The following is a 14522-nucleotide window of genomic DNA, read 5'->3' on the forward strand; positions in this document are numbered from 1 at the left end:
ATGATTATCATTGATTTTTGTGTTTATTATATGCACTTGTATGATTAACAATGCGAAAGATTCAGGATACCTTCGGGACCCGTCTTGAAACACGGACCAAGGAGTCTAACATATGTGCAAGTTATTGGGATAAAAACCTAATAGCGTAATTAACTTGACTATTAATGGGATTAGTTTTTTAACTATTTATAGTTAATTAACACAATCCCGGGGCGTTCTATATAGTTATGTATGATAATATTTATATTATTTATGCCTCTAACTGGAACGTACCTTGAGCATATATGCTGTGACCCGAAAGATGGTGAACTATACTTGATCAGGTTGAAGTCAGGGGAAACCCTGATGGAAGACCGAAACAGTTCTGACGTGCAAATCGATTGTCAGAATTGAGTATAGGGGCGAAAGACCAATCGAACCATCTAGTAGCTGGTTCCTTCCGAAGTTTCCCTCAGGATAGCTGGTGCATTTAACTGTTGTATAAAATAATCTTATCTGGTAAAGCGAATGATTAGAGGCCTTAGGGTCGAAACGATCTTAACCTATTCTCAAACTTTAAATGGGTAAGAACCTTAACTTTCTTGATATGAAGTTTAAGGTTATGATATAATGTGCCCAGTGGGCCACTTTTGGTAAGCAGAACTGGCGCTGTGGGATGAACCAAACGTAATGTTACGGTGCCCAAATTAACAACTCATTCAGAAACCATGAAAGGCGTTGGTTGCTTAAAACAGCAGGACGGTGATCATGGAAGTCGAAATCCGCTAAGGAGTGTGTAACAACTCACCTGCCGAAGCAACTAGCCCTTAAAATGGATGGCGCTTAAGTTGTATACCTATACATTACCGCTAAAGTAGATGATTTATATTACTTGTAATATAAATTTTGAAACTTTAGTGAGTAGGAAGGTACAATGGTGTGCATAGAAGTGTTTGGCGTAAGCCTGCATGGAGCCGTCATTGGTACAGATCTTGGTGGTAGTAGCAAATAATCGAATGAGACCTTGGAGGACTGAAGTGGAGAAGGGTTTCGTGTGAACAGTGGTTGATCACGAGTTAGTCGGTCCTAAGTTCAAGGCGAAAGCCGAAAATTTTCAAGTAAAAAGTTGTCAATATTTAAAATTTTGGAAAATTAATACACTTGAATAATTTTGAACGAAAGGGAATACGGTTCCAATTCCGTAACCTGTTGAGTATCCGTTTGTTATTAAATATGGGCCTCGTGCTCATCCTGGCAACAGGAACGACCATAAAGAAGCCGTCGAGAGGTATCGGAAGAGTTTTCTTTTCTGTTTTATAGCCGTACTACCATGGAAGTCTTTCGCAGAGAGATATGGTAGATGGGCTAGAAGAGCATGACATATACTGTTGTGTCGATATTTTCTCCTCGGACCTTGAAAATTTATGGTGGGGACACGCAAACTTCTCAACAGGCCGTACCAATATCCGCAGCTGGTCTCCAAGGTGAAGAGTCTCTAGTCGATAGAATAATGTAGGTAAGGGAAGTCGGCAAATTAGATCCGTAACTTCGGGATAAGGATTGGCTCTGAAGATTGAGATAGTCGGGCTTGATTGGGAAACAATAACATGGTTTATGTGCTCGTTCTGGGTAAATAGAGTTTCTATCATTTATGGTAGTTTCTTGTTCCCCGGATAGTTTAGTTACGTAGCCAATTGTGGAACTTTCTTGCTAAAATTTTTAAGAATACTAATTGGGTAACCAATTAGTTCTTTTAAATTATAACGATTATCAATTAACAATCAATTCAGAACTGGCACGGACTTGGGGAATCCGACTGTCTAATTAAAACAAAGCATTGTGATGGCCCTAGCGGGTGTTGACACAATGTGATTTCTGCCCAGTGCTCTGAATGTCAAAGTGAAGAAATTCAAGTAAGCGCGGGTCAACGGCGGGAGTAACTATGACTCTCTTAAGGTAGCCAAATGCCTCGTCATCTAATTAGTTTTTTTTTTTTTTTTTTTAATCAGAAAGTCTTTATTTATAATCTGTCCTTAGTGGACAATCAATAAATTGCGGGGAAGTAACATTGACAATTAAGAAGTACATCAACACTGTGTCATGTGCTCGGCATCAGCTATGGTATGGTATTGGGAGGTGATGTGTTCAACATCAGTGGTGTTGTGAAGGCATCAACGATGGGGTAAATCCAGCGGGTGGACTCTCTTCAGGCGCCTGGTGATTGTGCTATTGTCTAGCAGGTTGATAGCTAGGGTATTGATGTGCCTGTCCAGGCGGTCCGTGTGGGATTTGCTCAGCCTGGTAATCTCGTCGAAGACCCATGGGATGCCAAGCTCATTGTGGATTTCTGCATCTGGAGTGAGCAAGTTGGCGTTAGAAATGATTCTCAGAGCTTTGTTTTGAAATTTTTGAATCTTGCTGAGATTTGAGCGTCTGGCAGTGCCCCAGATGGGGATCCCGTAAGTCCACATGGGCTTCATGATGGTTTTGTAGACGAGCAGTTTCACCCTTGTTCTGAGTGGCGATCTTCTCCCTATGAGCCAGAGATGCTTCTTCAGCCTCTCATCTAGTTGAGTCCTTTTGTTGCTTAGGTGTGCCTTCCATGTAAGCCTTCTGTCTAGAGTTATGCCTAGGTACTTGGCCGTGATGCTGGTGGGAATGTTAGTGCCGTCTAGATGTATTGGTGGACATTCTCCTCTTCTGAGTGTGAAGGTCGTATGGGTGGACTTCTCAGCGTTGACCACTATATTCCAGCGCTTTAACCATATGTTTGTGGTATTGAGCTGGACTTGGAGGATGTCCGAGGCAGTTTGAGGGGAGGCGTCGCTGGCAAGAAAGGCCGTGTCGTCCGCATAGGTGGCTGCTAGCAGCCTGGCATCTGGGGAAATAGGCATGTCAGCGGTGAAGATTGTGTATAGCACTGGGCCCAGTACGCTTCCCTGAGGGACTCCGGCTCTGACGTCCATGATTTCTGACCTCTCGTCGCCACACTTCACATAAAAGCTTCTGCGCTCAAGGTAAGATCTGAGCAGCAGAAAGTAAGGGGCGGGCAGGGAGGTTTTGATCTTAAGTAGCAGTCCGGCGTGCCATACCCTGTCAAAGGCCTGCTTTACGTCTAAAAAGACTGCTGAGCAGTACTTCTTCTCCTCGAATGCTTCCAAGATCATTCCCACAATGCGATGACATTGCTCTGGTGTGCCATGGCATTCCCTGAAGCCAAACTGGTGATCGGGGATCAAACCAGCCTCGTCCAGTATTGGACGGACTCTACGCAAAAGTAGTCTTTCAACTACTTTGGAGAGTACCGCCAATAAGCTGATCGGCCTGTATGAGGCGAGATTAGCTGCAGGTTTCCCAGGTTTCTGTATGAGGATGATCTCGGCGCACTTCCACTGGGTGGGGAAGTGTCCTAGTTGAAAGCATTTGTTGGTTATGTTGAGCAGAAGCTTGACTCCATTCGGCGGGAGAGCTTTGATAGCTGGGACATCGATGCCGTCATAGCCAGGGGACTTGGACGCTTTGAGTTTGCCTATTTCTTCAATAAGCTCTTCCGGCTCAACATCGGCGATTGGAAGCGCCATCTGACAAGGTGCGTCCAGGAACTCAAAAGTCTCGGCGGCTTCTTGCTGCGTGCACCTTGTGAAAGGAGTGAAGGCCTCGTGCAGATGGTCCGCGAAAGCTTTTGCTCTTTGGCTGTCAGAACGGCACCAGGCACCGTTGGCATCACGCACAGGTTCCTTCCTTTTCGATGGCCTCTTAATCGACTTGGTGATCCGCCACAGGCTGTGTTGAGGGTCGTCAGGCTCTACTTGAGCGAGGTGCTGCTCCAGGGATAGTTTTCGGAGGTTGAACAAGAGCTCCTTGAGTCCTTTGGCAGCTCTATTGAACTCAGTCTTATCCCTGGGGTTGCGAGAGTTGTGCCATACTCGGCGTAGTCGCCTTTTCTCAGCAACCAGAGCAGCAACCTCTGGGGACCAAAGGTGGACGTCTCTATGCTGAATCCTGTTGGAGGGTCGGCTTGGTGGAGTGGCGTGCGAGACGGCATTGTGGATTTGTATGTTGAGGTGCTCCACAACGTTATCCAGGTCGTCACCTGTCTCGATCTCAACAGTCGGGTCCAGGTTGCTCTGCAGCCATTGCTGGTACCGCTCAACATTTGTGTTCCTCCTGAACAGTCTGCCCCTAGCAGAGTTGGTAATGGCTGGAATGTTGACCAGGAGCCTGACAGCGCAGTGGTCGGAGCACAGCTCGAGTACGTTGCTGGTTGAGATCCTGTGTCGATCGATCCCTTTGGAGAGGGCAATGTCCAAAACGTCGGGTACCCTGTTAGGGTTAGTGGGCCAAAAGGTAGGTTCACCAGTGGTGTGGCAGTCGACACGATTCCTGGTGATGGTCCGATACAGCGTTGAGCCCTTGGGGTTGTTGAGGCGAGATCCCCACCAGGTGTGCTTCGCGTTGAAGTCGCCACCAGCAATGAACCTTGGGCCAAGGCTGTCCAGCAGGTCTTGGAACTGGTCGTCTCTGATTATGTGGCGTGGGGGGCAGTAGACGGCTGCGATGGTGGTATCTCCGGTGGGACTGAGGACTCTCACCTTGGCACACTGGACCCAATCCTCCTGATGAGCTGGCAGCTCAATATACTTGAGGCCGCTCTTGATAATGACTGCCGCTCCGCCACGAGCGGTGCCATTGGGGTGGTTAACTGAGATGACGTCGTAGCCAGCGATGGTGAAATAGGACCTTTGGGAAAAGTGGGTTTCGGACACGAGGAGGATGTCGACATAGTTGGTCTTTAAGTAGTGTTCGACCTCGGGCCTGCTTCTGCACAGACCATTAGCGTTCCATAACACTATATGGAGACTTATTTGCATTGTTTCGCCATTATTGACGTGAGCAACTGCGTCATGGCTGCAAATTGGTCAAGCATTTTCTCCATCATTACCTCCAGTCTGTCCAGTCTGGAGTTGGTTTGGCTCGGGACAGTGGGAGCTGTATCAAACTGCTGCTGTGGTTGATGGGCACCTCGTAGTGCGCTGGCGTAGCTGAGCCCTGGAATAGTTGCTGGAGCTGGTGCAGCTCGGTTGGTCGGCGGTACCATTGGCCTTGGCTTGGGAGTGTGCTGCTCCTTGGCCTTTTGGTAAACCTTGCAGCCTTTGTATGAGGCGGGATGGATTCCATTGCACAGGGCACAGCAAGCAGGTAGCTCCTTGGACTTGGTGCACACGTTGGAATGGTGGTCATCTCCGCACTTCACGCACTTGGGTGGGAGCCGGCAGTACTTCTGGGAGTGACCAAATCCCTGGCAGCGGTAGCACTGGAGTACGTCCTTGCTCTTGTGCGGGGGCTCGATGGTGACGACGGACTGGCATAGACGCTTGATGGCAAAGACGTCTTTGTTGCTGCTGGCGGGCTCCAGATTCACAAAGAACAGCGACATCGGCTTCTTGGTGGTGCGGCTGATGGCGTTCTTTATCTCGCGGCCTCGTACCACGTGTCCATGTACGGCGAGTGCCTCCTTGATCTCGTCAAACTCTGTGGAGTAGTGGAGTCCCTTGACGACTATTCTGTAGGCACGCTCATCCTTCGCCTGGAACGTCTGGTAGCGTATCTCGTTCTCGTTGAGGTAAGCCTTGAGCTTGGTGAAGCTGTCCTTGTCCTCCAGATTGACTCGGACACGACCGTCCCTGCCAGACTTGTAGTCAAACCGGAGATTTCCGATGGCCAGAGCAACGTCGGTGATAAATCCCTTGATGTTCGAGACATCAGGGACGAAGATCGGCGGTGGCTTTATGGTCTTCACGGGGGCATTGGGGACGGGGTCGGGATCGTCGAGGGTCTCCTCCTCTGCTTCATCGGCGTCCATGGTGTCGATGAGAGCGGCATATCTATTGGATGTCATGTGGGTCAGAGGGGTGGGCGTCAGCTGGCGGGGATTTCTTGTCGGGGCCTTGCGTCTGATCTCGCCCGGCTCCAAGCTGGACGAGCTGGTCTCTCCGTCGCTTCCACTGTCGCGTGCTGATGACGCCTTTAGCGTCTTGGGCGCTGATGGGCCGAGCTTGGCCTTGGAGCTCCTCCAGGCGTGAGCTGCCATTTGGGCTTGGTGGTGGCTGCGAGAGCTGCAGAGGCTGCGGGATCTGCTAGAGCACCAGATGGAAGTGAGGCTGAGGTAGCCATGATGCCTGATGAGGCTGCCGAGGGCAGCGACTGCGGCAGAAAGTGCAGTTAATTGTTTCTTTGCAATTGATAAAGCAACGGTAAATGAACACGTGCAGGCACACGTACACGCGAGTCAGCGCGTGTGTGTGAGTGTATTAGTGTCGAAGTCCAACGCGTGGCTGGCTCGACCAATCAGAAGGCGGCTGTCGAAAAAGTAAATAACGGCACTTTATACGATCTAATTAGTGACGCGCATGAATGGATTAACGAGATTCCTACTGTCCCTATCTACTATCTAGCGAAACCACAGCCAAGGAACGGGCTTGGAATAATTAGCGGGAAAGAAGACCCTTTGAGCTTGACTCTAATCTGGCAGTGTAAGGAGACATAAGAGGTGTAGAATAAGTGGGAGATATTAGATTTCGGTTTAGTATCGACAATGAAATACCACTACTCTTATTGTTTCCTTACTTACTTGATTAAATGGAACGTGTATCATTTCCTAGCCATTATACGGATATATTTATTATATCTTATGGTATTGGGTTTTGATGCAAGCTTCTTGATCAAAGTATCACGAGTTTGTTATATAATCGCAAACAAATTCTTTAATGAGAGAGTGCATTTATGTACTTTTGATTTAATAATTTGGTATAACTCCAATTACTCAGGTATGATCCAATTCAAGGACATTGCCAGGTAGGGAGTTTGACTGGGGCGGTACATCTCTCAAATAATAACGGAGGTGTCCCAAGGCCAGCTCAGTGCGGACAGAAACCACACATAGAGCAAAAGGGCAAATGCTGACTTGATCTCGGTGTTCAGTAAACACAGGGACAGCAAAAGCTCGGCCTATCGATCCTTTTGGTTTAAAGAGTTTTTAACAAGAGGTGTCAGAAAAGTTACCATAGGGATAACTGGCTTGTGGCGGCCAAGCGTTCATAGCGACGTCGCTTTTTGATCCTTCGATGTCGGCTCTTCCTATCATTGTGAAGCAAAATTCACCAAGCGTTGGATTGTTCACCCATGCAAGGGAACGTGAGCTGGGTTTAGACCGTCGTGAGACAGGTTAGTTTTACCCTACTAATGACAAAACGTTGTTGCGACAGCATTCCTGCGTAGTACGAGAGGAACCGCAGGTACGGACCAATGGCACAATACTTGTTCGAGCGAACAGTGGTATGACGCTACGTCCGTTGATTATGCCTGAACGCCTCTAAGGTCGTATCCGTGCTGGACTGCAATGATAAATAAGGGGCAATTTGCATTGTATGGCTTCTAAACCATTAAAAGTTTGTTATTCATTTAATAGACGACAATGGATGTGATGCCAATGTTACGTATAACATAGTAAATTGGGAGGATCTTCGATCACCTGATGCCGCGCTAGTTATATATTAAAACATTATTTAATACAATGACAAAGCCTAGAATCAATTGTAAACGACTTTTATAACAGGCAAGGTGTTGTAAGTGGTTGAGCAGCTGCCATACTGCGATCCACTGAAGCTTATCCTTTGCTTGATGATTCGACAATTAAAAAAATCGATCAATAAACACACACATATTAATATGTAAAGATATATAAATATATATATATATTTACAGGGATGGTATGTATATGCTATGTATAATATATATGTCTATGGGCATAAAATATTATATATAATGTATAACATATGATATCTGTATTTTTATACATATATGATTTATGAAAATTTCATTTGAAATGGTAGCCAAATGTCTCGTCATCATATTAGTGACGTATTTAAAAGACTTAAATGTATGTATATATGAAATATATATAATAGAAATATATTATATATAATTTCATTGATTTATATAAAGTTTAAATAAAATAAAAATGGTAGCCAATTGTCTCGTCATCATATTAGTGACGTATATGAAAAGATTTAATGAGATTCTTACTGTGTCCGTAAGCTTCAATATAATATTACAACTTATAGCTTGTGATTGTAAATTTGTGAATGAAAATGTGTTGGAGAAACAATTTTGTATTAACAAAACTTAATTAAAAATGCATTAATCTGTGAAGTATATTAAAGAAATTTTGATTAACGGCGATACTCTAAATATGATTATATCGGTAGCCAATTGTCTCGTCATCATACTAGTGACGCATTTGATAAGATTTAATGAGGTTCTTACTGTGTCCGTAAGTTGTTTCGATGTAATATTATAACTTATAGCTTGTGTTAAAAAATTTGAATGGAAATGTGTTGGAGAAATAATTTTGTCTTAACACTTAATAAAAAAAAAGAAATTCATTTCTGGAGTATATTAAAGAAATTTTGATAAACGTATATATTTAAAATATGTATATATCGGTAGCCAATTGTCTCGTCATCATAATAGTGACGCATTTGAAAAGATTTATTGAGATTCTTACTGTGTCCCTAAGTTTCTACATAATATTATAGCTTGTGATTATAAATTTGTGCATGAAAATATGTTGAAGAAATAATTTTGGTGTGATTGAAACAATAAGATAATATATTATTTTCTGATGTATATTAAAATATGTTTATATTGGTAGCCAACTGTCTTGTCATCAAAATAGTGACGCATTTGAAAAGATTTAACGAGATTCTCTTACTGTGCCCCGTAAGCCTCTCTATTATATTATAATATTATAGCTTGTGATTATAATTTGTTCATGAAAATATGAACATATTTTGATAAACGTCGGTATTTAAAGTATGACAAAGGAATTTCAAAATAAATTTAACTTTCACTTAAAAAAAAAAGTAAAAGTGACTAGAAAAATTCAACTTTCCTATGTCATAACCATACTATATGACAAAAAAAACAAAAGTCAACTCTCATATAACACATAAATTTCATACGACAAGTAAAATTTAACTTTATTATGTCACAACCATATTAACACAACAATTTCATATGACTACAAAATAAAGTCAAATTTCACATGACATAAAAATTTCATATTCACATGACATAAGAATTTTATATGACACGAAAAATTCAAACATATAAAATTTCATATGACTACAAAAAAAAAGTCAAATTTCTCATGACAAGAAAAATTCAACTTTTATTTAGTCAAAACCATATTATATGACAAATAAAAAGTCAACTCTCATATAACACATAAATTTCATATGACTAGTAAAATTTAACTATTATTTGTCATAGCCATATTATACGACAAAAATTAAACAAATCTCATATAACACAACAATTTCATATGACTACAAAATAAAGTCAAATTTCACATGACATAAAAATTTCATATTCACATGACATAAGAATTTCATATGACACGAAAAATTCAAACATATAAATTTCATATGACTACAAAAAAAAGTCAAATTTCATATGACATAAAAATTTCATATGACAAGAAAAATTCAACTCATATAACACATAAATTTCATATGACTACAAAGAAAAGAGTCAAATTTTATATGACAAGTAAAATTTAACTATTATTTGTCATAACCATATTATATGACAATAATTAAACACATCTCATTTAAATAAAAATTCAAATTAAAATACAAAGAAAAAAAAAATTTTCACATGACATAAAAAATTTCATATGACGCAAAAAATTCAAACAAAAAATTTCATATGACTACAAAAAAAAGTTCAATTTTTAGGACATGTAAAATTCAACATTTATTTGTCATAACCATATAATATGACAAGAATTAAACAAACTCATATAACATAAAAATTTCATATAAATACAAAAAAAGGCAAATTTCACATGACATAAAAATTTCATATGACTAGAAAAATTCAAACATAAAAATTTCATATGACTACAAAATAAAAGTCAAATTTCATGACATAAAAATATCATATGACAAGAAAAATTCAACTTTCTTAAGTCACAGCCATATTTTATGACAAAACAAAGTCAACTCCCAAATAATATAAAATTTCATATGACTACAAAAAAGTTAAATTTTATGACATGTAAAATTCAACATTTTTTTGTCATAACCATATAATATGACAAGAATTAAACAAATCATATAACATAAAAATTTCTTATAAATACAAAAAAAGGCAAATTTCACAAGACATAAGAATTTCATATGACACGAAAAATTCAAACATATAAAATTTCATATGACTACAAAAAAAAGTCAAATTTCATATGACATAAAAATTTCATATGACAAGAAAAATTCAACTATCATATAACACATAAATTTCATATGACTACAAAGAAAAGAGTCAAATTTTATATGACAAGTAATATTTAACTATTATTTGTCATAACCATATTATATGACAATAATTAAACACATCTCATTTAAATAAAAATTCAAATTAAAATACAAAAAAAAAAAATCAATTTTCACATGACATAAAAATTTCATATGACGCAAAAAATTCAAACAAAAAAATTTCATATGACTACAAAAAAAAGTTAAATTTCTTAGGACATGTAAAATTCAACATTTATTTGTCATAACCATATAATATGACAAGAATTAAACAAACTCATATAACATAAAAATTTCATATAAATACAAAAAAAGGCAAATTTCACATGACATAAAAATTTCATATGACTAGAAAAATTCAAACATAAAAATTTCATATGACTACAAAATAAAAGTCAAATTTCTCATGACATAAAAATATCATATGACAAGAAAAATTCAACTTTCTTAAGTCACAGCCATATTTTATGACAAAACAAAGTCAACTCCCAAATAATATAAAAATTTCATATGACTACAAAATAAAGTTAAATTTCTTATGACATGTAAAATTCAACATTTATTTGTCATAACCATATAATATGACAAGAATTAAACAAACTTATATAACATACAAATTTTATAAATACAAAAAAAGGCAAATTTCACAAGACATAAAATTTCATATGACACGAAAATTCAAACATAAAATTTCATATGACTACAAAAAAGAGACAAATTTCATATGACAAGTAAAATTCATATGACAAGAAAAATTCAACCTCATATAACACATAAATTTCATATGACTACAAAGAAAAGAGTCAAATTTTATATGACAAGTAATATTTAACTATTATTTGTCATAACCATATTATATGACAATAATTAAACACATCTCATTTAAATAAAAATTCAAATTAAAATACAAAAAAAAAAATCAATTTTCACATGACATAAAAATTTCATATGACGCAAAAAATTCAAACAAAAAAATTTCATATGACTACAAAAAAAGTTAAATTTTAGGACATGTAAAATTCAACATTTATTTGTCATAACCATATAATATGACAAGAATTAAACAAACTCATATAACATAAAAAATTTCATATAAATACAAAAAAAGGCAAATTTCACATGACATAAAAATTTCATATGACTAGAAAAATTCAAACATAAAAATTTCATATGACTACAAAATAAAAGTCAAATTTCTCATGACATAAAAATATCATATGACAAGAAAAATTCAACTTTCTTAAGTCACAGCCATATTTTATGACAAAACAAAGTCAACTCCCAAATAATATAAAAATTTCATATGACTACAAAAGTTAAATTTTATGACATGTAAATTCAACATTTTTTGTCATAACCATATAATATGACAAGAATTAAACAAATCTCATATAACATAAAATTTTATAAATACAAAAAAAGGCAAATTTCACAAGACATAAGAATTTCATATGACACGAAAATTCAAACATATAAAATTTCATATGACTACAAAAAAAAAGTCAAATTTCATATGACATAAAATTTCATATGACAAGAAAAATTCAACTATCATATAACACATAAATTTCATATGACTACAAAGAAAAGAGTCAAATTTTATATGACAAGTAATATTTAACTATTATTTGTCATAACCATATTATATGACAATAATTAAACACATCCCATTTAAATAAAAATTCAAATTAAAATACAAAAAAAAAAATCAATTTTCACATGACATAAAAATTTCATATGACGCAAAAAATTCAAACAAAAAATTTCATATGACTACAAAAAAAGTTAAATTTTAGGACATGTAAAATTCAACATTTATTTGTCATAACCATATAATATGACAAGAATTAAACAAATCTCATATAACATAAAAATTTCATATAAATACAAAAAAAGGCAAATTTCACATGACATAAAAATTTCATATGACTAGAAAAATTCAAACATAAAAATTTCATATGACTACAAAATAAAAGTCAAATTTCTCATGACATAAAAATATCATATGACAAGAAAATTCAACTTCTTAAGTCACAGCCATATTTTATGACAAAACAAAGTCAACTCCCAAATAATATAAAATTTCATATGACTACAAAATAAAGTTAAATTTCTATGACATGTAAAATTCAACATTTATTTGTCATAACCATATAATATGACAAGAATTAAACAAATCTCATATAACATACAAATTTCTTATAAATACAAAAAAAAGGCAAATTTCACAAGACATAAAATTTCATATGACACGAACAATTCAAACATAAATATTTCATATGACTACAACAAAAGAGACAAATTTCATATGACAAGTAAAATTCAACTTTCATTTTTTTATAACCATATTATATGACAAAAATAACAATTCTCAAATAACAATAAAAATTTCATATGACTACAAGAAAAGTCAAATTTCATATGACATAAAAATTCTATATGACAAGAAAAATTCAACTTTCTTATGTCATAACTATATTATATGACAAATAAAATCAACTCCATAAAATAAAAAAATTTCATATGACCACAAAAATAAATCATATTTGATATAAGTAAAATTATATTTTCATATGACAGACATTTAAATAAACAATATAATAGAGTACTTTCATATGACTCATATGACATAGATATTTTATAACATGCATTTATGCATGAAAACAGATCGTCCTTTGAAAAATGGTAAATTTTAGAAAGCGTGGCAAACCTATATAGGTGGAGTGGTGTCGCGCAAGGCAAGTCATATGAAAAATTTAACATACCGAAATTATATGACGGTGGAGTGTTGTCTTGCCGGCATTGGATATTTATAATGTGTGGTGCAAAATAATGAAGTTTAATAGTGCATATATATATTGATGCATGCATTGATTAAATTAAGAGGTAGCATTTGAAAAACTAATTGATTTTAGAAAGCGTGGCAAAAAACCTATATAGTTGAATTAATGTCGCGCAAGGCAAGTCATATGAAAAAATTTAACATACCGAAATATATGACGGTGGAGTGTTGTCTTGCCGACATTGGGTATTTATAATGTGTGGTGCAAAAATAATGAAGTTTAATAGTGCATTAAATTAAGAGGTAGCATTTGAAAAATAATTGAATTTTAGAAAGCGTGGCAAAAAAACCAGCACATAAACTTTCATTAAAATGAAACCAACAGTTTTATATATAATTGGTTGGTGGTTTGAGTGATACCGGTTGGAAAATTGAATTACATATGTTTTCGATTCTCCAATGCAAGGGCAGTGTACATTATGTATAGTATATTGAATTAAAAAATTAAACTTTAACACAATGTAAATATATTGTGGATAAAGGTTTTATTTAATATAATATTTATTAACACATATATACAAATGTAGATAAATTATCAATTTGTAATCAAAATTAAATAAATTTTTTATTCAATTTATTTTGAATTTAAATAATGTACGTTATTGAATTTATATTAGAGTAAGTGTAAATATAAAGATATTTTGAACAAATTAATATGTATATATTTTGTATATATATATATTTATAAAAAAAAAATGTGTAAGTTTTTTTATAATAACGAAACATGATAGCTATTTAAATGTTAGCCATATTCGTTCTCTATATGCATGTCATATTTATTCAAAAAATGTTAATGAGTTGTCATGTCTATTACATATTTAAAATATTTATATGTGTAAAATGTTTACACATAGAAAAATGGCTTATTATTCTAGTTGATCCTGCCAGTAGTTATATGCTTGTCTCAAAGATTAAGCATGCATGTCTAAGTACACACGAAATAAAAGAAGTGAAACCACTTAAAAGGCTCATTATATCAGTTATGGTTCCTTAGATCGTTAACAGTTACTTGGATAACTGTGGTAATTTAAAGCTAATACATGCGAACAAAACACGGACCTTTTGGAACGTGTGCTTTTATGAGGCTAAAACAAAGCGATCGCCAAGATCGTTACACTAGTTGAACTCTAGATAACATGCAGATCGTATGGTCTTGTACCGACGACAGATCTTTCAAATGTCTGCCCTATCATTAGTGGTAGTATCTAGGACTACCATGGTTTGCAATGGGTAACGGGGAATCAGGTTCGATTCCGGAGGGAGCCTGAGAAACAGCTACCACATCTAAGGAAGGCAGCAGGCGCGTAAATTACCCTCCCAGC

Source organism: Drosophila innubila, assembly GCF_004354385.1.
Source record: "Drosophila innubila isolate TH190305 chromosome 3L unlocalized genomic scaffold, UK_Dinn_1.0 7_D_3L, whole genome shotgun sequence".
NCBI lineage: Eukaryota > Metazoa > Arthropoda > Insecta > Diptera > Drosophilidae > Drosophila > Drosophila innubila.